We start from the raw sequence: 22760 nt of genomic DNA on the forward strand, positions 1-22760 counted from the left end.
AGCTGTTTCAAAAACTGACCTCAAGGTTACATAGACACATTAATCAACAGAATGTTTCAGATCCATAATACTTAATATTACGGAATTTTTCCTTCTTTAGTTGTATTTAACATTTTGAATAATACAGTGAATACCCTTAAACAAGCCGCTCAAGCTACGATATTGACACTGACTCACGTGGGTCTCCATGCTCCCACACACCGGTGCAACCCGAGAGCTCGTGCCCATGGAAGGTTCTTACGTCAGCCGGAATTTCTCCATTCTGAGAAGTACAGAGCAGAGCATGTGAAACTAACATGAGAAACGCTTTGCACGAAGAGGAAGACACCGCCTTTTCTGGGTCGGACCTCAGAGTTTCAGGCACATAGTAGTCATCATCTGTGACTCAAACGCCGGCAGGAATCATCATTGATCCAGAAAACCACTTTGTCTTCGCTCATCTCTACACTGTCTACTGATTAATTCACTCAAGTTCACTAATTATTTAAAAACCTACTATTAAAAAAAAACCAAAATAAACCAACAAGACCTTAATGTTTTTATTACGCAACTAGGATCATTCTCACAACAAAATCCCCATTATTAATTATGCTCAGTGTCTTGTATAGGTATTGATCAAAACAATACTTCGTATTAATGGCTGTAATTGTTACTAGAATACAGTTCACCTTCTTTGGTTATATTTCATACTTTTTATTAATACTGTGACTATCCTTAGACAAAATCCCAGAAAAAAGATCTCCATTATTACTCACATGGTCTCCAGGCGTCTACAGCACGGACGCAGTCCTGTGGCTGCCTGCTCCCCGTCAAGGAAGATCCCGTAAAGCAGGCTGAATGTGTCCGTTCTGAAGAATTAAGAGCAGAGAAGATGACAGAAAAGGAAGTGAGGCATTCTCTCCTCTCATCATTGCTTTTCATCTTTGATTTAGCAAACATTTAGGCAGTCACCAACTTGGTGTGTACTTTTTTTTAATCTCAGGAAAACAAACAAGGTTGAACTTGCCACTGACCCAGTGGCTTACACCTTTTATGTCATCCTTAACTGTCGAGTTACAGTCATGTGCCATTTACTTTTAACTGAATATCTGAGTTATCACAATATAGAAAATACTATTTATGGCATAATTACATACCTTTATAATTAAACCGTACTTCCCTACATTAATTTTATTTATGTATTTGTCTATAGATTCTCTCATTTATCCAATTATAATAATAGAAAGGAAATGTATGAACACTAAGACCAAAAAGAAAACCTTCAAATATTCTTGACATGAGGATCCCGTCAAATCACTGGTGTGGACGAGAGTCCTTCCGTGTGGACGTCCGAGTTACAGCCATGCTGTCCTCCTATAAACACACGTGCCATCACAGTTGTCGCGCTAATATCCTGCACTTTCTTCCTTCCTAATTGTCTATTGATTAAATCTCTAATTAACTGATAATATCTGTGATTCACCAAAACCAAGAAGAGTTATTACGGCCCTAATCTGCACACATATTATTTTCACATCAATGTATCTCTTTGATTAATTGTTCTGTTTTTCATACAGGGATTAATCAATATAATGATTCATATACCTCATATTTATCACTGAGATACATTCCTTCTTTAATTATATTTTATAATTTTTAATAATGCAGTGAATTGCCTTAAAAAAAATAACACTTAACAAAGAAAATAAAATTTCGACTATCATCCCCTCCCATTAATCTCCCCCCTCCTGTTACACAGAGACAACCGGAGAGCGCGTGAGCTGGGGCCGCGGAAGGGGCGGGAGCATGTCTAAGCTGAGGGCTGCAGAGCAGAGCAAGGGATCCAGAAACATAAGACCTAATCGACGTTAATCCTTGCTGACCACATTTCAGACTCGAGATTTAGATATTTCTGCTTTTATCTTTCTGTGTGTATGTATGTGTGTAACTATTATATTCTTAACTTCTATCTGTAGACTGCCAACATAAGTTGTATGTCTTCCATTAGTCAATCCCAATGTTACATCAATTAATCAAGATCATGTTTTGTATTATATTTTTTATTGGGCAATACATACCTTTCTGATAATATTTATTAATTTTAGTAATACCCTAAATATTCTTAAACAATGACCCAAACCTACACAAGACCTTGACTTTTACTCACGTTAGTCTCTTTCCTAATACAAAGGCGACATAACAGTCTTGGTCACAGCAGTGGACGAAAATTAGCTTGATTCCTGTTCTAAAGAGACCAAGTGGAGAAGTTGATAAAAATCTTCAGTGATTCATGGTTTTCAACATTCATGATAATATTTACAGTATTTATTTCCAATTTAATAAACTTCAAACCTGTAACTGACTCAGCCCATAATAGACTATTGCATTTCATTGTTTTTCTCAACCTTAGGTAGAGACATAACATACTTGGTGCATTTATTATTCATTCTAATGGATATTAATATCTTACTACCTTGCTATATATTTATCAAAGGATATACATTTATACATTTATTACTTTTTCTGCCAATGATACTTTGTAAATATTTTTAAAACCATGAACCCAAAGAACAGCATCTGTAATGGGATCCTTGGCCACGAGGAGAATGAACTAGCTAATTTCCGTGTGGCTCTCAGACCTCCACACAGACACAGGATTCACTGCCCACCAGTCATCAGGGTGGACCATGATTGTCCTTTCTATTCTCATAAACATTTGTTTATTGAGTCATTAATAAAGAAATAAACGTTAACTTAAAAACCGAGGGGGATCCTTTGACATCCCCCTACCATCAATCTGTAGAATCATTTCCACAGAGACTAAATCTCTTTTATTAGCTGACCTCACTGTGACATTTATGGGTTAGTCAATAAAATGCTTCTTTCAATCAGATATTTAACATTGACCTGTTTTCACCTTCTTTGACTGCATTTAATATTTCTGAATAATACAGTGAATACCTTCAAATAAACCATTCAAACTAAGACAGTAAGTTTAACTGTTACTCACATGGTCTCCATGCTCAGTCATAGGTACAACCAGAGAGCTCGGGACCATGGAAGAATGTTACAATCAGCTTGAGTGCATCCATTCTGAGGAGTAGACAGCAGAGCAGATTATGAAAACAGAGACTTCCTTCCATTGATCCTAATCTTACATCTTTCATGGAGGCATTTGGGCATTTATTATAGGATTATATTTACGTCATTGTCTTTTACAAAAACAAACTACTTTGACCTTTCCACTGACCCAGAACATAAACATTGTATAAATCATCCTTCGCTTAAGATAGGTTACATTCCTGTGTCATTTATTTCTCTTTGGACTTCACTATTTTCAAATTATATTAACAAAATTTATTGCTTCCCCACATATGTTTTAAATTGGACAACATAACTACCATTCAGCTTTATTTTTATCTATTTCTTCAATGGTAAATCATTGTTCTAATTATAATAAGGAATGAAAATGCATAAAGAGAAAGACCCCATTTTTTCTGTTGGACCTCATTGATCTTTATTTACTAATAAATGTATAAAGTCTCACACTTCCCTAATTATGATAGAACGAAAATATATGAAGTCTAAGACCAAAAACAAGACCCTTATATATTCCTGACATGTGTCTAAAGGATCCCTTTATTGGACTAAATTTCTTTTGTGTTGGACATCAGAGTTAGAATCAGAGTTAGAACTGATATCCAACACAATCATCATCGATTCGATATCGTTTCTCTTTTTCTTCAGTCATTTCTACAAGTGTATTGATTAAATCATGAACCTACTACTAATCATCCCTAAACACTGATAATAGTAAACCCTAGAAGGGTTTATATCCTTTATATCCTTACTCTGTACAGAGATTTTTCTCACATGAATGTAACCCTTTCAGTAATTATCCTCAGTTTTCCACTGGATTAATCAATATAATGATTCAAATATTTCATATTTATATTTCTCACTGAGATGCAGTTGAATTCTTTAATTATATTTTAGATTTTCTAATAATACAGTGAATTATCTTTTTAATCTCATGGAAACCAAGAAAAGAATTTTCACTATTACTCACATTAACCTGTGACTTCTTCTTATATGGAGGAAACCACATAGATCATGACCATGGAAGATGCTTCAATTAGCTCAAGCTGATTCTATTCTCAGGAATACAGAACAGAAATTGATTTTTTTTTTAATTAGACCTAATCACTACTGAGAGCTGCTTCCCACATTTCATATATTCAGTATTGATTCATTTTTCTTTAAATATATATATTTATCTTACAAAAGGAAAACTCAATTTTCAATACCAAGAATAACAAAACTGACTCTTTCTTATCAGAGTATTAATGACTTCAGTCAAAGAGGTGAGACCTATATCCATTTATCTCTTAAGAGGCATCACCATACACTTTAAAAGTTGGATAATGCCTCACCTTCTTATTTTTTAAATACTTATTTAAATTTGCTTAATGGTTCCATCATTAATAACAAGTCTACATCTATGAAAGTCATACAAGAATATGACTATTGTATATTCGTGACACTTCCCTATAGAACTACTTCCTACTCACTGTAAATGTTTTATTAATTAAATTAAATTAATTATTTTCCTATATAAATTAATTGATATAATGCTTCATATTAAGCCTTAATTTATTACCGGGTCACCATTATGATCTTTGTTTTTATATCTTACTTTTAATAATGCAATGAAACCCTTTTAAAACAACCAAAAATTGAAGTAAACAATTTTGGCTATTACTAACGTTGGTCTCCATGCTTTTAACATAGATGCAAACATAGAACTCCTGACCAAGGACAATGCTGAAACCACCCAAATGTGACCAAGTGATGGAGAAGTATAAGACAGAAGAGATAATAAAAAAAGGTTAAGACATTATGTCATTGGTCACTGCATTCTACCTTTCTAAATGAACAATGATTTATGTAATTAACAGGAACACTGACTACTACTACTTATCAATATCTATATCACCCTTGGTCAAACAATAATGACCTTGTATTATACAATCTCTTATCAATATCAGTGTGGTAAATATACATTAATACTACTCCTTGCCTAACCACATATTTTTATAATTAAATATTTTAACACCTTTATCTTTAGTTTATGTTTGTTTTTTATCTCATTGGCCCAATTATAAAAATATACTAATTTCTTTTGTGTTGGACTTTGAGCTCCAGACACAGTCACAGTACATGACTCCTACAACACCAACAGTCATCACTGATCCAATGTTGTCTTTTTCTTCATTCAACATTGTTTATTAACTGATTTAATTTACTAATAATAATTTAAAATTCTATTATTCACAAAACCCAAGAAGAACCATGACATCCTTAATCTGTACATAGAATGACTCTCACATAAATATGTTTTTCTTTCTTAATTATCTTAAATTTCACGTATATAGTAATCAATATAACATCTCATTAATTCAATAGCTGTAACTGGGCTGTAGTTCACAAATTTTGACTCTGTATGGCACTTTTATAAAATACAGTAAATATCCTTTAAAAGTATGGTTGAACCCAAGACAAGACTTTTGACCATTACTCACATTATTCTCTGTTTCCAACAGAGATGCAATCACAGGGCTTACCACCATGGGAAAAGCTCACTCAGCTTGAGGGTGACCATTCTGAGAAGGACAGAGCACAGTTCATGATAAAAAAAAGTTAAGACCTGATCTCCATTAATCCTTGTTTTCGACATTTCACTTACTCATTTAGGTATTTATAAATTTTCCATGACGTAAATGTATTTTTCTCTTAAGCAAAGTTAACAACCTCGACACTGACACTGCCCCTGGAAAAATAAATGACTCTTTCTTATCTATGTCTACATGAGCCAAGGAGCTAATAACACTCTTGTTCTGTTTATTTCTTAATGGACATAAGCATTTTTAATTTCATTATTTCTTGCCTCACCATATGTTCATAGTTAAATAATACTTCACCCTTTTTTCTTTACCTAGTATTTATATATCTTTACTGATTCCACCATTGATCTATTTATAACAAAACTTAACCCATAAACTCAAAATAAGGACATAATCTTTGAATCATTCTAACATCTGCTTACTGGATCAAATACAACAGGTGGAATAGACTATTACTGTTGGACCTCAGATATCCAGACACAAACTATTCACTGTCGCTGACTTATCCTCCATCAGTTGTTATCACTGGTCCATTAAGGGCCCAATTTTTCTTCATCTGTATCAACTAAATCACTAATCCATTAAAAATAATAAATATATAATTTCAAGACACTAAAGAATAAGGTGTGCTTTGAATATCCCGAATTTCTGCTATAGAATCTTTGCCAACCTAAGTTAGATGTCTTTCATTAATCTATCTCAAATGTTACATATTAAATTAATTAACGTTTTATGTTATATTTACCCCATAGGCTATAGCTGACTTTGCAATTACTTATCAATTTTTAATAATACCATAAATACACGTAAACAAATGACCCAAACCAAAACAAAACTGTGACCATCACTCACCTAGAGAAAGAGAGCATGACCATCGTGATCACAACACAAGATGAAATAACTCGAGCATGTGTTCTGCAGATCCTTAAAAAGAGAAGATGACACAGAGGTTGAGACTCTCTTCTTCACTGGTGCATACATAAATCCATCATCATTTACACAGTCACTTAGGCATGCAATAACTTATGGAAATATTTATGTTTTTATCTTAAAAATAAAAAACCTTACATCTGAGTCAGGTGAACACTGACTACACTACATTCCATTGTCTATAACAATCTTGGTCATAGATGGGATATAAATTTTGTCTTTTTATATCCATTCTGAAGTATATTATACTTTTCCCTTACTGCATATCAATCCATTATAGTTCCTTTCACTCATCTGCAGTTGTATATTTACTAATTCATTGATTCACAAATAATTTCAAGTGTTATCATTCACAAAAACTCAGAAAGAGCTTGTATGTCCCTAATGTGTACATAGAGACCACATCAAGTGATCTCTTTCATTAATTATCTCAGGCTTCCATACATAGATTAGTCAGCATAATGGTTCATATAGCCTATATCTATCACTGAGATACATTGCCTCATTTAATTATATTTTATACTTTTTAATAATTCACTGAATTATCTTAGAAAACACTTAAACCAAGAAAATAACTTACTGCTACTCACATTAATCTCTGTCCTCTTAATGTAGAGAGAGAGGCCACCACAGAGCTTGTGACCATGGAAGATGATGAAATCAGCTCAAATGCAACCATTCTAAGAAGTACAAGACAAAGAAGATGGCACAAAAGATTGAGATGCCATGTTCACTGGTCCTCTTATTCCACTTTTCATTTAACACTGTCTGAACATCCTGAGCTAAAAGATGACACTCTTACACCATTTCTTTCCTAATGGATCTCAGTCATTCCAATGTATAGTAATATATTACTATATTACAGCAATTGTTGCCTAATTACATTTTCATAATTGGACAAGATTTCCTATTCCTCATTTTGAATTATGTACACATTTTTATACTGGTTATTTCATTGATACAATTATAAATATAGGAGGAAAAAAAGAATATACACAGAATGACCAATACCCATGTCTTTGTATAATTCCTGACCTTTGCCTACGATATCACTCCAAACAGGAACTAAATTTGATTTGCAGTAGACCTCAGAGTTCAACATATAGTCATCGTATATGACTCATACGACACCAAATGTCATCATTGATCCGACTGCATCTCTTTTCCTCACTCATATCTGATTATTGATCAATTAATAATTCAGTAATTATAGTTTTAATTATCCACAGAAACCCATGGAGAATCTAGACATCTTTAATATAAATTTAGAATATCTCTCATTATTTTCCATTTTTACTATGTACATTAATCATTATAATGTTTCACAATAATCCCATGGTTTTCGGTGGACTATTATTTGGATTTCATTGATTGTATTCCACAGTTTTCAATAACACTGTGAAATCCTTAAAGTACTGAAACTAAGACCAGAACTATGATTGTTACTCACATGGTCTCCATGCTCCTAACACACGAATGCCACTAGAGAGCTCGTGACCATGCAAGAATCCTTAAATCAGTTTGGGAGCGTCCATTCTACAGTACAGGGCAGAGCAGAAGACAAAAAAATTCAGACTTTATCTCCACTAATCCTTGTTTTCTGCATTTTATTTATGCTTTAGACAGTCATATGTTTCATAACATAGCCTGTGTTCCCTTAACAAAAAGAAAATCTTAAACTTAAGACAGACCCAGAGCAATGATATTGAGTCTTATCCATCAGTGTCTAAATGGTTCTTAGGCAAAAATGCAAATGCTTCCTCTGTTTATTGTTTAATAAGTGTGATTTTAATTTTATTTAAAATATGTCCTGTCTCACTGCATATGTTCCTAGCTAGACACTGTTGTACTCTCTTCTTTTTAGCTGTTTATTACATTCTTAATAGTTTGATTACTGATTCATTAATAACAGTATATCTCAGCCTACTAACTCAAAATAAGAATGTGATCTTTTTATGTTCCTAACATTGGCAATGGGGTCATTGACAACAGAAGAGGCACTAGATTCTGCTTTTTGTGGTCTTGGGAGTTATAGACATCTAGTGTTCAGTGTAGATGATGACTCCTATGCCATGAGGCATCATCACTGGTCCATTCGGGGGGACTCTTTTCCTTCACGTTTGTAATTATTAAATCATTAATTCACTGATAATAAAAAGAAATACATGATTCATAAAATCACAGGAAAAACCCTTGAACAAATGTTTCTGTGTCACAGAGCTTGTATCCTTTTCATTAATTGATCTCAGTGGTGCACATTACCAACTAATCAACATATTTCATAGCATAGGTCACTGATCCATCATTAAATTATATTTATTATTTTATAATAGAACCATGAATGCTTTTTAAAAACAAAACAAAACAAAAAACATCCAAACCAAGGTAAAATAAGTAAGTGTGATTCACCTTGGTCTCTTTTCTAACACAGGGGTAACGTAATGTCTACCGTAGCAGATGCTGAAATCAGTGTTGTGCGTTCACTGTGAAAAGTATAAGCAGAAAGCGCAATGAAAGGCACTGATTTAACTTTACAATTTAATGTAAATACACTCATTGAAATTTAAAGAGATCTTGTGCCAGAATAGAATTAGAATGAATATATTTTTAATTAGTGGAGAAAATAGTTAAATTAGGACACTAACAAACATAGCTAATCCAAAGTAAATCCAGGGAGGGGAACAAAAAGAAAAAACAACAGAGAGGAAGGAAAAGAGTTCAGGTAGAAGTGCATAAATACACACACAGAGATTGGTCAGCACAAAAAGGTGAGACAACAGGTTATCCGGATATGTCATAAAGAATAATCAGAATGTATTTTTTAAAATTCAACTAAATGATATTTAACAAAACAAGATTGAGAAATTTTCTCCATTGTACCAGATTATCCACTCTTCATTTATAGAGTCATCTGAGCACTTACTAATTTACAGTAATATTTATTTATCTTCCTCTTCAAACGCCTGACTGAGGGCAACAGTGATGACCTGTCAGTGTGTGCTAGCCTTCAGCAAACACATACTACACTTGGCCCTTTTCTAACCTCTCCCACTTACAACGATATTCATTTTTATTATTACATATTTTATTAATGAACAAAGCTTTGCTCTCGTCATTTTTATTCATTTGTACATATGTCTATTTATTCTGCCTAAATCTTTAATAAAAGTATTTGCAAAGTTCACAACCTCAAAGACCAAGATTAAATCCTTTTATATCCCACCATCTGCCCATAGGTGCCCACCATACAGGTGAAGGCATTAGACCCCACTGGTGTGGCACCTCAGAGTTCCAGACAGCTGTGCAGCTTCTATGCCCCCCACAGCACCCGTGATCACTGTTGGTCCAGGACTGGACTTCAGTGTCTATTATCATCTACCTTTGTTCATTGTTTAACTCATTAATAAAGAAATACACATAAATCACAAAAAAACAAAATAAAAATTTTGAGTTTCTATAATCCATCTATTTATTCGTTTTTCACTACATGTATACAGATAAATGTCTACAGGATAATTTCCCTTGTAACCCCGATTTTCATTAATCAATGTTAGTGTTGCACGAATCCACTGAGAAACATATGTCCTACACGAACCCCCTAGTGGGCCATGGTTAACTTCTTTGATTATACTTAACACATTTTTTTTAACTAGACAGTGAATGTTCTTAAACAAGTCACCATACCAAGACTGGAGCATTGACTAGGACTCACATTGGAGGCCGCACTCCTCACACAGAGTTCTTGGCCCCAGCAGAAGCACTGCATCAACTTGGGGCATTCATTCTGAGTAGAAGCAATACAGATAAGACAACATTGAGACATTCTTGCTATAAATCCATGCGGTTCTCATTTCATTTTCATAGCCATCTAGGTACATGCTTTGTAGTCTGATTATTTCTTATTCTCTAAAATAAATGAGCCACTCAAAATCACCACTGTCTCAAAGAATAGAGACTACTCCACATCGCCATCTTTGCCATTCCTACCCAGAAATGTCATCCCTTGGTCCATTTCTTGTTGACTGAACTCCAGTGGTTCCATGTTACATTAATAACAATTTGTGCCTCCCCACATAGTTTCATAGTTTGACTTGCTTCCTGCTTTCATCCTTCTGCACTATTTGTTTATCCTCTCATTTATTCACTTACGATAAGAAAATTAATATCCAAGAATCACCAAGGGCTGAGACATAACCCTTAAATATTACTGAAATCTACTCATAGTCTCATTCCTACAGATATAAAAACTTAAATCCCTTTTCATAATGGACCTCAAAAGGTCATAGATATTTTGATCATAGAATATAATTCAGAATGCATTCCATTCACATCATTGGTCCACAGACAGCCTTCTGCATATAATCTGTATGTCCTTCCTATATATAAAATGAGGCAGTACTCACATCTCCTGCAGCCTCCCTTCCTCATAGTGAGAACAGAGTATGCCTTTATCAATAAAGGAAATCTATGGAAAACCTAAAATAGAAATTTAAAGAGCTATAAAACATTGAGTGATATGTTTTTAAAAACCTCCTAAACAATATTAAATCAAATTAATCCTAAACTTGGCTTCCTCATTATTAGTACAAGCCTGTTCTTGTTTGACTGTATTCATGTATACAGCCATTTACTCGTTTTAAATCCGTATGTCTAAACTAGAGGTTGCCTAGACATCTTGGCCACTTCAGAATACTTAAGTTCTGGTGCACTCATTTTGTGGAGTATAAAGATGACGTTAAGATAATGAGATATTTTCTCTGCTGAACTATGCTTTGCCCCTTTCAGATATTAATTAATATAGGCGTTACTTTGTTTTCTTTAATACAATAAACAACCTAGAAGCCACCTCTGATCTAGAGGAAGGGCATTAACTACTATCACTTATATCTGACTATATCAAAATGCTGTTTAAATGTAGATGCTTGGACCCCATGCCAATCCTACCAAATAACTCATGCTGAGGTTGGTGGTGGGAGGAGTGAGGGGAGTGGAGGGAATCCATATTTTAAGCAACTCTCCAGGGATTCTGATACTCAAGTTTGAGGACCACTGCCCTATGTATACCCTGACCCAAAAAGGTCACATCATTGAACGTTGGCTTCTTACTACATGGCACTGGTTCAGAATCATACAAAAAGTAACTTGTCTCACAATGGTTTTTCTTAATTTAGCCAGCTTTACTTTTTCTATCTACTCATCAGCTATCTATCTCTTTAATCTGTCTAATGATTTGTTTCATTTATTCCCTTAGAATAATGTAATAAATCCCTAGGATCCCTTAAACACCCAATTAAGATTCTTCGAAATTATTAAAATCTAGCTCAAGGCTTATTCCTGCAAGTGTAAGATACCAAATCTTTTCTTAACAGGAACTTCAGTAATACAAAAAGGAACTCATCACAAGACATGTTCAGAATGCATTCCATTCACATCACGGATCCTTACGCGGCGCTTTTACATTGAACTTAGATGTTCTTTAAAGATATAAGAAAGAACAGCCTTGTCCCCACTGCCCACACTCCGCATCTAAACACTGTCTCTATCTAGTATCTTCCAATGGATTACTTCATTGAATTAACAGCTTAGATTCATTTTTTCCCTCAGAGAAATGTTTATAAACTGTGATACACACCTAATAAGAATAATAAGTAGCTTTAAAAGTGAATGTAACATCCACAAACTTTTAAAAAATTGTACTGAAACTGATGACTGCATAAACCATGCTGACATAGCCTATCTCAATCACAGATCTGTATTTAGTCTTCTTTGATTTTATTTATGTACCTGGTGATTTATTAGTATTTAAGTCCCTTTCATCCACTCTATAATTCATAAAAAACTGGACAAACTATTCATTTTTTAAACAAAATGAAAATTATTTAACTTCCTAGAAACCCAGAAGAGAAATGCCATCATGTCTCTCTAATTTTCCTTCCTCAAACTGGGAACAGAAAATATTTTTTTTTCTCAGTAGGGACATAATATGAGCAGAGCTGACGAGTGATATTTCAACACATACCCACTCACTGGTCACTCAATGATTAACCTAGGTATTAATTGTGACGCTGAAAATCAAGACAGTAATACTGGTGGACCAGTAACTGTTCTGTTGTTCCCTACCATGAGGATCAGAGAACTATATACTTTTTAACCAACTTTACTGAGGAGTAATTGACAAATATAGTTGTCTATCTTTAAGGTGCACAACATGATGATTTGACTTTCACTGTGGACTGATTACCCGTGGGGCACAATGAAGCCAACTGGACGGGTGGTAACAGTCATATGGCACATTTTGAAACTAGTCCATGCTCTGTTCTATTAAATGTAGTTAGTTGATTAAAGTATATTATCTATTTCTTATTTATTAATAAAAGAAAAAAAAACACCTGTGACACACAGAACATGAACAACATAGGCAATTATACACATCTCTCCCTCTGTCCCTTATGCTAAGGTATAAAAGCCTTTCTATATCTTTAATGAACTTTTAGTTCTTTGGAAATGCATTGGTGATGGTTGTTTCATGACATATGCCACAGTGCCTCCACATTGGGCCCTATTTTTCCTTCATTTGCTTATACATGTGCACAGTTATTATTGCATTAACATTTCATAAGCCATCAAATCTGTTTTGCACTGAGCCTCAGAGTTCCAGGTAAGCCTTCTTCATCCACGACACATCTGCCACCAGTCCTCAGGTTTCACCCTCTTGTTCTCTATTTATTGTAATTTCACTAGGAAATAAATCATTCATTCTCTAATAATACATATGCATCCATGAATTGTGTAAAAGTAGCTCTAATATCCCTCAATATTTGACATAAAATCGTTTTCTGCAGAGCAAAGAGCCTAGATCTGCTTTGTTAATCAACCTCAGTGTTGAATATGTGAATGAAAGGACACACCGGCTTCATTTTAACCTCTTTATCATTAATCCATGATTGGCAGGGACTAATCTCTACCATCTGTCTATAGAATTATTTCCCTCGGCAACTGATCCCTTTCATTAAATGACCTCGGTGTTTCATATATGAATTAACAAATGTAATGCTTTGTATTAACTATAATTTTACAGCCACGGTTGACAGTGACTGATTATATTTCACACTTTTAAGTAATAGAAGAGTGAACAGGCTTAACCCACCCAAACTGAGACAAGAACACTAATATTACTCACATGGCCTCCATGCTCTCACACATACATGAAATGATGGATCATGAAGTGATCATGGAAGAATCTCGAAATCAGCTCGAGTGCATCTGTTCTGAGGAGCACAGAGCACGGCAGACGACTGAAAAAGGTTGAGGTTTAATACCTATTGATACTGGCATTTACCTTTAGTCATTTACTAATACTTGTATTTGCTGAATGTCATTTAGGAAACTAGCCATTTGGGGAAAATGTTTAAATTCTCCAAAGTAAACACATAATGGCAACTTGGCCATAAACACAAAATATGAATATTTCCTATTACTCAACACTACCTAGACATCCCTTCGCCAAAGAGGTAACACCTCTGCACCATTTATTTCCTAATGGGTAGAAGTGTTTTCAGGATATATAAAGAGTGTTTTTGTCTCACTATATCTTTTTCTATTTAGACAATGCTTCATGACCTGCATCATTGCTTATTTATGTTATTTTTTTTTATTATTTCACTGATCCAATTATAAATAGAATACACAATGCATGAACACGAAACTCAAGAACCCTGAATTTTCCTGACATCTATCTAGAGGACCCTTTCAAACAGAGCAGTGGATCGAACTTCTTTTGTGTTGGACCTCAAGAGTTCTAAACACATGTTCGTCGTGCGTGATTCATACGCCACCAGGAGTCACCATTGATCCATCTTGTCCTTCTTCAATCTTTTCTGAATTGTCTCCTGAGTCATTCACTCATTATTTAATAGAGTTATTAGATTCTATTATTCTGAAAAACTCAAGAAAAGCCTTAATATCCCTAAATGTATATATAGAAACACTCTCCCATAAATCTCTTATTAATTATCTTATTTTTTCATACACATTAATCAACAGAATGGAGTTGGCCTTATTTGATTATATTTTACATTTTTTAGATGATACAGTGAATATACCCTTAAAACAAAAACCGCTGGAACTACGACAAGAATTTTGACTACTACTCACGTGGGACTCCTCCATGCTCCAAAAACATCAAGGCAGCCAGAGGGCTCGTGACTGTGAAGGTGCTTTGTCAGCTTGCAGGCTTCCATTCTGAGGAGCACAGAGCAGAGTGCAGGACACGGAAAGTCAAGACTTACTCTCCACTCAACCCTGACTCACCCACTTCATTCTCCTAGTCCTTCCAGTATTTGTTGATTAACGGTAATATTTACTTGTTTATCTCTTAACAAATTAAACATCTGAGTTGTAAGTGACTCAGAGCAGTAACTATTACTTATCCTTAAATATATCATTCTTAGCCAAAGATGTAATACACTTGATCCACTTAACATTGATTGCAATATACATATTAGTATTATTTTCCTTACTTATACATTTTAACAATGAACAGTATTTCACCTTCATTCTATTTATTTTTGCATTTATTTTTTATAATAATATTTTATAAAATTTATGAACACAAAACTAAGAATGAGAGCCTCGAATATCTCTGACATCGGTCTATACAATCATGTCCAACATAGAGAAGGGACTAGAGTTCTTTGTGTCAGACCTCAGAGTTCCAAACACATAAGTATTCACCGTATATGAGGATATAGGTTGGGACGCATCTGCTTCATTCTCATCTGTATCTGTTTACTGATCACTTCATCAAGTCACTATTAATAATAATAGTAATAATAAATATCTGTGAATCATACTCAGTGACAAGATCCTTCATATCTCTAATATCTATCTAGAGAACCATTTGCATCAATAAATACGCCTCTTTTTTTAGTCAACTTCATTGAGGCAAATATCTATCAACTGACATCAAGTTTCATGTCAACTTCATTATTGATGCTGGGAATATGACTAGTTTTAAAATATGGTTAGTACTGTTTTCAACACGACAGAGAAGACTTTGACTGGTACTCACATGCACCTGTGCAAAGGGACGACCAGCAGAGCTCCCAATCCCGGCCAAGGGCTTCCTCGGCTCGTGCGTATCCGTCCTGAGGGATACGAGCAGAGGTGCCGACAACAAGATTGAGAGACAATCTACTGATGCACGCCTCTCACCTTTCATTCAGTCACTCACTCGGGGACACAGTGTATATGCATTAATTTTCTCTGCCCAGACCAAACAACCACACTTGACACAGACCAAACACAAGCACTTGAACCTTTGTGGAAGCCCCATATCGTTCTTACCCAAAAAGGGAAGACACTTGAGCCGTTTCTATTTTTCTTAAGGAAGGGCAGTATTGTCAATAAATGTACATATTTCTTTAGGGTCTCACCCTCTTCACCTTAACTTATTCACACTTATACATTGATTTTTTGGAGCTGTTTATTACAGTAGAATCAAAATTCATGAAAATGAACAACAACAAAAAATGGCCCTTTCGCTTTTCCTAACATCTATTGGGTCACTTCCAACAGAGGCACTAGACAGTGTTTCTCTCTTTAATGGACCTCAGTTCAGACACTTCATATTCATCGTTTAAAACTAATACCCCACCACCAGTCATCATTGGTCCATGGTGTGGCCTCTTTTTCTTTATTCTCATGTACGCTAATTCATTAATTAACTCCTCAACTTATTAATTTTTAAAACCCTATAATTAACAAAAAAACTAAAGAATGAAAGCAATAAATAGCCCCCATCTGCCTATGGGATGATTTGCCATATTGTTTTCTCTCTTTCATTAATTATATTTTATATGAGCTTTAGTAAATGTAATGCTTCATAATATCCCGTTTATGATTTTCCACTGTTGGTGTTCAGATTATGTTTCACACTTTTAGCAATACCCTATTAAAAGAACTTCTTAAACAAATACAAGAACTTTAACCTTTACTCACATTCATCTCTAAGCTTTACACAGAGGAAACTATAGATCTTGTTACCATGGGAGAGACTTAACTCAGCTTGACTGTGTTGATTCTGAGGAGTACAAGACAGAGCAGATAATTAAAAATCGAAACCTTTTCTCCATTAGTCATTTTCCTCCTCATTTTATTTTTCCAGTTATTTAGGTATTTATTATACATACAAGATATAAATACATATATTAAAAAATTAACAGCCTCAACTCAAGACTAACACAGGTTTACAAAACTCAGTATGACTTATCAGTGCCGATGTCTGTATCATCCTTAGAAAAAGAGGTAAGGCCCTCGGTCCATTTATTTCTTTAATATCAGTTTCTTCAGTTATATTAATAGAATTTCTTGCCTCATCTCATACACACACACACACACACACAGATTGTAAGGCTTCATCCTTGTTCTATCATTGATTCATTTATATTAATAGTAATATATTAGAAATCCATGAATCCAAAACTACAAGAACAGTCTCCTTGCCTATTCCTAACATCAATCCATAGGATCATTTGCAGGACAAGAAACAGATGAAATTTTGTTTTGTTCTGGACCTCAGACTTCCAGACACACAGCAATCATCATGTATTACTCATACGCCACCAGTCATCATCATTGGTCCAGGTTTGGGTGTCTTGTTCCTCATTCTCACCTACATTTATTTATACATTAACTCATCACTCTACTAGTTAGTAATTAAACACATCTGTGAGTTACAAAAATGAGAGGACAAGAGCCTTTGGGAATGCTATCACCCTTCTTTAGGACCAAGGCCTCACCGATTTTACCCCTTCCATTAATCACCTTCATTATTCCAAAGATAGATCAGTCAACAGAATGCTTCATACATTTACAACTTAGTCACTGGGCCCTGGTAGGGTCTCTTCTTCTACTGAGTACTTTTTTTTGTTGTTGTTGTTGTTTTTGTTTTTTTTTTGTTTTTTGCATTTTTTCTGAAGCTGGAAACAGGGAGAGACAGTCAGACAGACTCCCGCATGCGCCCAACCGGGATCCACCCGGCACGCCCACCATGGGGCGAGGCTCTGCCCACCAGGGGGCGATGCTCTGCCCATCCTGGGCGTTGCCATGTTGCGACCAGAGCCACTCTAGCGCCTGAGGCCTAGGCCACAGAGCCATCCCCAGCGCCCGGGCCATCTCTGCTCCAATGGAGCCTCGGCTGCGGGAGGGGAATAGAGAGACAGAGAGGAAAGCGCAGCGGAGGGGTGGAGAAGCAAATGGGCGCTTCTCCTGTGTGCCCTGGCCGGGAATCGAACCCGGGTCCTCCGCACGCTAGGCCGACGCTCTACCGCTGAGCCAACCGGCCAGGGCTCTACTGAGTACTTTTTAAATGACTACAGCAATACCCTAAACACACCCCCCTAACCATGACAAGAACTTTATCTACTCACACTGGCTTTTGTGCTCCCACACAGACCTCCTGGACACAAGAGATGCTTAAACCCCTCCAGATGTTTTTGTTCTGGGAAGTACAAAGCAGAGATGACAAAACAAGACTGAGATATCATCTCCACCTTGCATTTAGTCGATCACTGAGAATATAGTAATGTGGGATACTCCGAATATCAGACTTGCTAGTGACCCAGAAGGACAACGTCTCTAAGAGGTAAGGCACTGGGACCATTTATTTTTTCGTAGAGAAATTCAGTCTTTTCAATACATTTGAGTAGTTTTTCCTGCCTCACATAGGCTCTTCATCTCTGCTGTTTTATATTTGTACATTGGTTCTAAGACTGATCCACTGAGAGTCAAAGATTCCGGTTCCATGAAAACTAAGAAGACCGTTCCTTTATCTCCTAAAGTCCATCTATTGGTCACCAAAAGCAGAGGCAACAAACGATATTTCTTTTTGTGTTGGACCTCAGAGTTCCAGACACGTAATACTCATCATCACGGCTCCTATGACAGAAGCCTTCATCACCAGTGCAGATTTTGACCTCCTTTTCTCCATCCTCTTGCACATTATTTCATTAGTTAATTCTTTAATTCACTAGTATTAATTTTTTTCTTTTTTAAAATTTTTTTATTAATTTTAATGGGGTGACATTGATCAATCAGGGTACATAGGTTTAGAGACTAGTATTAATTTTTAAAACCCCACATTCCACAAAAGATTAAATAAATAAAAGATAAGAAATTTGAGTAAGCCCTGGCCGGTTGGCTCAGCGGTAGAGCGTCGGCCTAGCGTGCAGAGGACCCGGGTTCGATTCCCGGCCAGGGCACATAGGAGAAGCGCCCATTTGCTTCTCCACCCCTCCGCCGCACTTTCCCTCTCTGTCTCTCTCTTCCCCTCCCGCAGCCAAGGCTCCATTGGAGCAAAGATGGCCCGGGCGCTGGGCATGGCTCTGTGGCCTCTGCCTCAGGCGCTAGAGTGGCTCTGGTCGCAACATGGCGACGCCCAGGATGGGCAGAGCATCGCCCCCTGGTGGGCAGAGCGTCACCCCTGGTGGGCGTGCCGGGTGGATCCCGGTCGGGCGCATGCGGGAGTCTGTCTGACTCTCTCTCCCTGTTTCCAACTTCAGAAAAATGAAAAAAAATAAAAAATAAAAAAAAAAGAAATTTGAGTAATCTATATTTATCCATAGAATCCTTTATCACATTGAAATATTAATTATCCTTAATCTATCATAAACAGATCAATAAGTACGACGCTTGACAATAATGCTACATTTATCGTTAGCCACGGTTGGTCTTTTGAATTATAGTCACATTTTTATAATACAGCAAATATCCATTAAAAAAAAAAGACACCTATTAAATGAAGACAAGCACTTTAAGATTCACACCAGTCTTTATGCACCTAAGACGTAGAGGCAACCACAGAGGTGGTGACTGCTTAAGAACTCTTCAATCCCAAAGAGTACAGAGCAGAGCTGATTGTGGAAAAAACAAAACTGAGACCTTGTCTGAACGGCCCCTGCTTTTCCACACGTCATTTGTTAAGTCACTTAGGTGTTTATTAATTTTCATCATGTAGATTATTTTCTTCTTATCAAAATGGAGGAACAAGCTCAAATTTGAAACTGACCTGGAGAATGAAATCGAGTCTTACTTATCAGTCTCTATGATCCTTAGGGGAAAGGTGACACTCTTGATTCATCTTTTTTCTTTTATTTTTTAATTAAATTTAAGGTGCATTAGTGTTTTTAATTTTTAGTAATTGAATTCGGTAGTTTCAATTTATAGTAATAATTCTTGCCTCACCACATATATTGACAGCTAGACCATGTTTCACTTTTTTTAAAATCTATTTATACTATTTATTCCTCCCTTATCTGCAAGGAATATTGCTCAAGACCCACAGAGGAGGCCTGAAACCATACCCTATATATGCTATGTGTTTTCCTATACAAATGTTATCTATGATAAAGTTTAATTTATAAATTAGGCACAGTAAGAAGTTAACAGTAACTAATTATGAAAGAACAATTTTAACAATACACTGTAATAAAAGTTACGTGAATGTGGTCTCTCAAAATATCGTTTTGTGCTATTCTCATACTTTTTGTGATGATGTCAGATGATAATACAGCGCATCCGTGATGAGACAAAGTTAGGTGAATGACGCAGGCACTGTGACATCGTGTTAGGCTACTTCTGACCTTCGGACAATAATTCAGAAGGAGGATCACCTACTTCAGGGGATTCAGAATCATTCAGCAATGACGATGTCAATGGCTACATGTCTGGAGCCAACAATGTTGATGACTGGGGAAATTTGTCATTTGTGGACCACGGTTACCCATGGGTACCAATACCACAAAAAGTTAAATCATGAGTGGGGGAGGGGGTCTACTACTGTATTTCCTTAAGAGTTCTACCATTCATCAATTAATAACAAATATAAATCAATAAATCTAAGGTAAGAAAATGATCTTAGCATATTTCTAATATCAGTCTACAGGACCATTTCCAAAAGAAGAATCTAATTATGTTTTGTGTTGAACCTTAGAATTCTAGACATATATTATTCATCAATCATGACTCATACGCCACCATTATTGCCACTGGTTCAGGTTTGGGTCTCTTTTTCTTTATTTCTTTCTACATTTGTATCAAACAAATCATTAATTTATTAATAATAATTAAATGAACACGATTCACAAAATCCAAGGACAAGATCCTCGAATATAGCTCTCACACTTAAATGTTACACATTATTGGTTAATCAACATAATGTTTTTATACCATATTTATGATTGAGCCTTAGTTAACTTTTTCATGTTTAATACTTTTTAAGTAATCCAATTAATACCTTTAAACAAATGACCCAATATAAGACAATCATTTAGTGAACTTCAGTATTTTTAATTAATCTTTTTAATTCATCTTTTTCATCATACTCATCTGCATAAGCTCATTAATTCATTGATTCACTAATATTAATTTTTAAAACTGTATGATTCATAAAAAAACAAGAATAAGAGAAATATTTTATATCTGCATATAATATCATTTGCCACATTGATATAACTCTTACTAATTATCATCAATGTTTCATACATGGATTGATAGAGACAATGCTTTACACCAATTCCATATTTACCAATCATGATTGTTGGGGTCTTGGATTATATTTCACATACTCTTAACTATACAGTGAATATTTGAGAAAAGAAACTCTCAAAAACATGAACTTTTTTCAATGTATTACTCACACTGGTCTCTATGAGCACTAGAAAGAGACAGCCATACAGCACGTGACCACAGACGATACTTCAGTCCGCTTGAGTGGTCCGTTCTGAGGAGTACAGAACAGAGCAGAGGATGAAAAACTTGAGACCTTCTCTAAATTGGTCCTCCCCCTCCCTTATTTCATTTACTTAGTCATAAGGAATTTATTACATTTCATAGTTTATACACACATAAGCATAAATATAATGATATGACTCCTTAGAAAAAAGAGAATGCGCTTAGTCCATTTACTTCTTAATATCAGTTTCTGCAGTTTCTATTAATAGTATTTCTTGCCTCACCATGTGTATTCACAGTTGATAAGGTTTCAATGTTGTTTATTTAGTTATATACTTGTTTATTGTTTCTATCATGGATTCATTTATGTTAATAACAGTATATATATCCCCATGAATCCAAAATTAAAAGAACAATAGGCTCATTTGCAGGAGAGGAAACTAGATTTTGTTTTGTTTTGGACCTCAGACTTCCAGACACATAGCAATCATTGTATATGACTCATACGCCACCAGTCATCATCATTGGTCCAGGCTTGGCATTTTTTTTATCCACTCTCATTTACATTTATTTATTAATTAATTAATCAGCTCATCTGATCATAATAAAATAAGTAACTATGAATCGCAACAAAACCTAGAACATGATTCTTGAGTAGTCCTACATCTGTCTATAGAATCATTTGCTACATCAATTTATCTCTATCACTAATCACCCTCAAAGTTTCATGCAAAGATTAATCAATATAATGTTACACATAAATTCTACACTTATCAATGGACCACAGTTGGCTTTCTCTGGTGGTTTCACACTTTCCAAATACAGACTATATATACATAAAACTCACTTTTGTTTCTATGCACCAAACACACAGACAACCAGACATCTGGTGACCACGGAAAAATCCTTAACTCAGTTCCAGTGCATCCACCTGAGAACAAAACACAGATGGAGATGAAACACTGAGACCTTATCTGCACTAACTTTGCTCTCTGTATTTCATTTCCTCAGCCATGACTGACCATGCTTCACACTTACTTTACTTATTGCTCTATGTGTTTATTAATGCTTTCACTAATCTATGCTAATAGAATCATTATCCATGAACACGAAAACCAAGACCATAATCTCTGTGTGTCCCCAACACCAGTCACCACGGTCACTTCCAACAGAGGAAATAGACCAGATGTCTTACATTATTGGACCTCAGAGTTCCCGACACAGCACAGTATTCATTATCCAGGACTCATATGCCGCCAGTCATCATCACTGGTCCACACTGGGCCCTCTTCTTCTCCACTAATTTCTAAGTTTGATTATTGATTAATTCATTCTTTCACTAATAATTAAATAAATAACTGGACCACAAAAGCTTAGAAACAATATCTTTAAAAGTATCCTTCTTCTATCTTTATAGCTTATCTATGTGATCATTTC

General features: G+C 35.4%; 10 non-coding genes and 2 pseudogenes across 10 annotated transcripts; all 12 read right to left on the minus strand.

Moving 5' to 3' along the window:
• Positions 1 to 341: 341 nt before the first annotated feature.
• LOC136337066 (small nucleolar RNA SNORD113/SNORD114 family) lies at positions 342 to 416 on the minus strand. The gene has a single exon (XR_010731780.1). It is a non-coding gene; the product is annotated as a small nucleolar RNA SNORD113/SNORD114 family (small nucleolar RNA).
• Positions 417 to 5166: 4750 nt separating this feature from the next.
• On the minus strand, positions 5167 to 5235 carry LOC136337079 (small nucleolar RNA SNORD113/SNORD114 family; annotated as a pseudogene).
• An 886-nt stretch (positions 5236 to 6121) lies between these two features.
• LOC136337071 (small nucleolar RNA SNORD113/SNORD114 family) lies at positions 6122 to 6196 on the minus strand. The gene has a single exon (XR_010731784.1). It is a non-coding gene; the product is annotated as a small nucleolar RNA SNORD113/SNORD114 family (small nucleolar RNA).
• A 1478-nt stretch (positions 6197 to 7674) lies between these two features.
• On the minus strand, positions 7675 to 7744 carry LOC136337068 (small nucleolar RNA SNORD113/SNORD114 family; annotated as a pseudogene).
• Positions 7745 to 10858: 3114 nt separating this feature from the next.
• Positions 10859 to 10934, minus strand: LOC136337081 (small nucleolar RNA SNORD113/SNORD114 family). The gene has a single exon (XR_010731792.1). It is a non-coding gene; the product is annotated as a small nucleolar RNA SNORD113/SNORD114 family (small nucleolar RNA).
• A 3441-nt stretch (positions 10935 to 14375) lies between these two features.
• Positions 14376 to 14448, minus strand: LOC136337070 (small nucleolar RNA SNORD113/SNORD114 family). Its single transcript, XR_010731783.1, has one exon. It is a non-coding gene; the product is annotated as a small nucleolar RNA SNORD113/SNORD114 family (small nucleolar RNA).
• Positions 14449 to 16196: 1748 nt separating this feature from the next.
• Positions 16197 to 16268, minus strand: LOC136337069 (small nucleolar RNA SNORD113/SNORD114 family). The gene has a single exon (XR_010731782.1). It is a non-coding gene; the product is annotated as a small nucleolar RNA SNORD113/SNORD114 family (small nucleolar RNA).
• Positions 16269 to 17161: 893 nt separating this feature from the next.
• Positions 17162 to 17236, minus strand: LOC136337065 (small nucleolar RNA SNORD113/SNORD114 family). The gene has a single exon (XR_010731779.1). It is a non-coding gene; the product is annotated as a small nucleolar RNA SNORD113/SNORD114 family (small nucleolar RNA).
• Positions 17237 to 18485: 1249 nt separating this feature from the next.
• Positions 18486 to 18559, minus strand: LOC136337076 (small nucleolar RNA SNORD113/SNORD114 family). The gene has a single exon (XR_010731789.1). It is a non-coding gene; the product is annotated as a small nucleolar RNA SNORD113/SNORD114 family (small nucleolar RNA).
• A 2013-nt stretch (positions 18560 to 20572) lies between these two features.
• On the minus strand, positions 20573 to 20646 carry LOC136337072 (small nucleolar RNA SNORD113/SNORD114 family). The gene has a single exon (XR_010731785.1). It is a non-coding gene; the product is annotated as a small nucleolar RNA SNORD113/SNORD114 family (small nucleolar RNA).
• Positions 20647 to 21780: 1134 nt separating this feature from the next.
• LOC136337063 (small nucleolar RNA SNORD113/SNORD114 family) lies at positions 21781 to 21855 on the minus strand. The gene has a single exon (XR_010731778.1). It is a non-coding gene; the product is annotated as a small nucleolar RNA SNORD113/SNORD114 family (small nucleolar RNA).
• Positions 21856 to 22522: 667 nt separating this feature from the next.
• On the minus strand, positions 22523 to 22600 carry LOC136337067 (small nucleolar RNA SNORD113/SNORD114 family). Its single transcript, XR_010731781.1, has one exon. It is a non-coding gene; the product is annotated as a small nucleolar RNA SNORD113/SNORD114 family (small nucleolar RNA).
• Between the last annotated feature and the right edge of the window lie 160 nt (positions 22601 to 22760).

Source organism: Saccopteryx bilineata, chromosome 4, assembly GCF_036850765.1.
Source record: "Saccopteryx bilineata isolate mSacBil1 chromosome 4, mSacBil1_pri_phased_curated, whole genome shotgun sequence".
In the NCBI taxonomy this organism is placed as follows: domain Eukaryota; kingdom Metazoa; phylum Chordata; class Mammalia; order Chiroptera; family Emballonuridae; genus Saccopteryx; species Saccopteryx bilineata.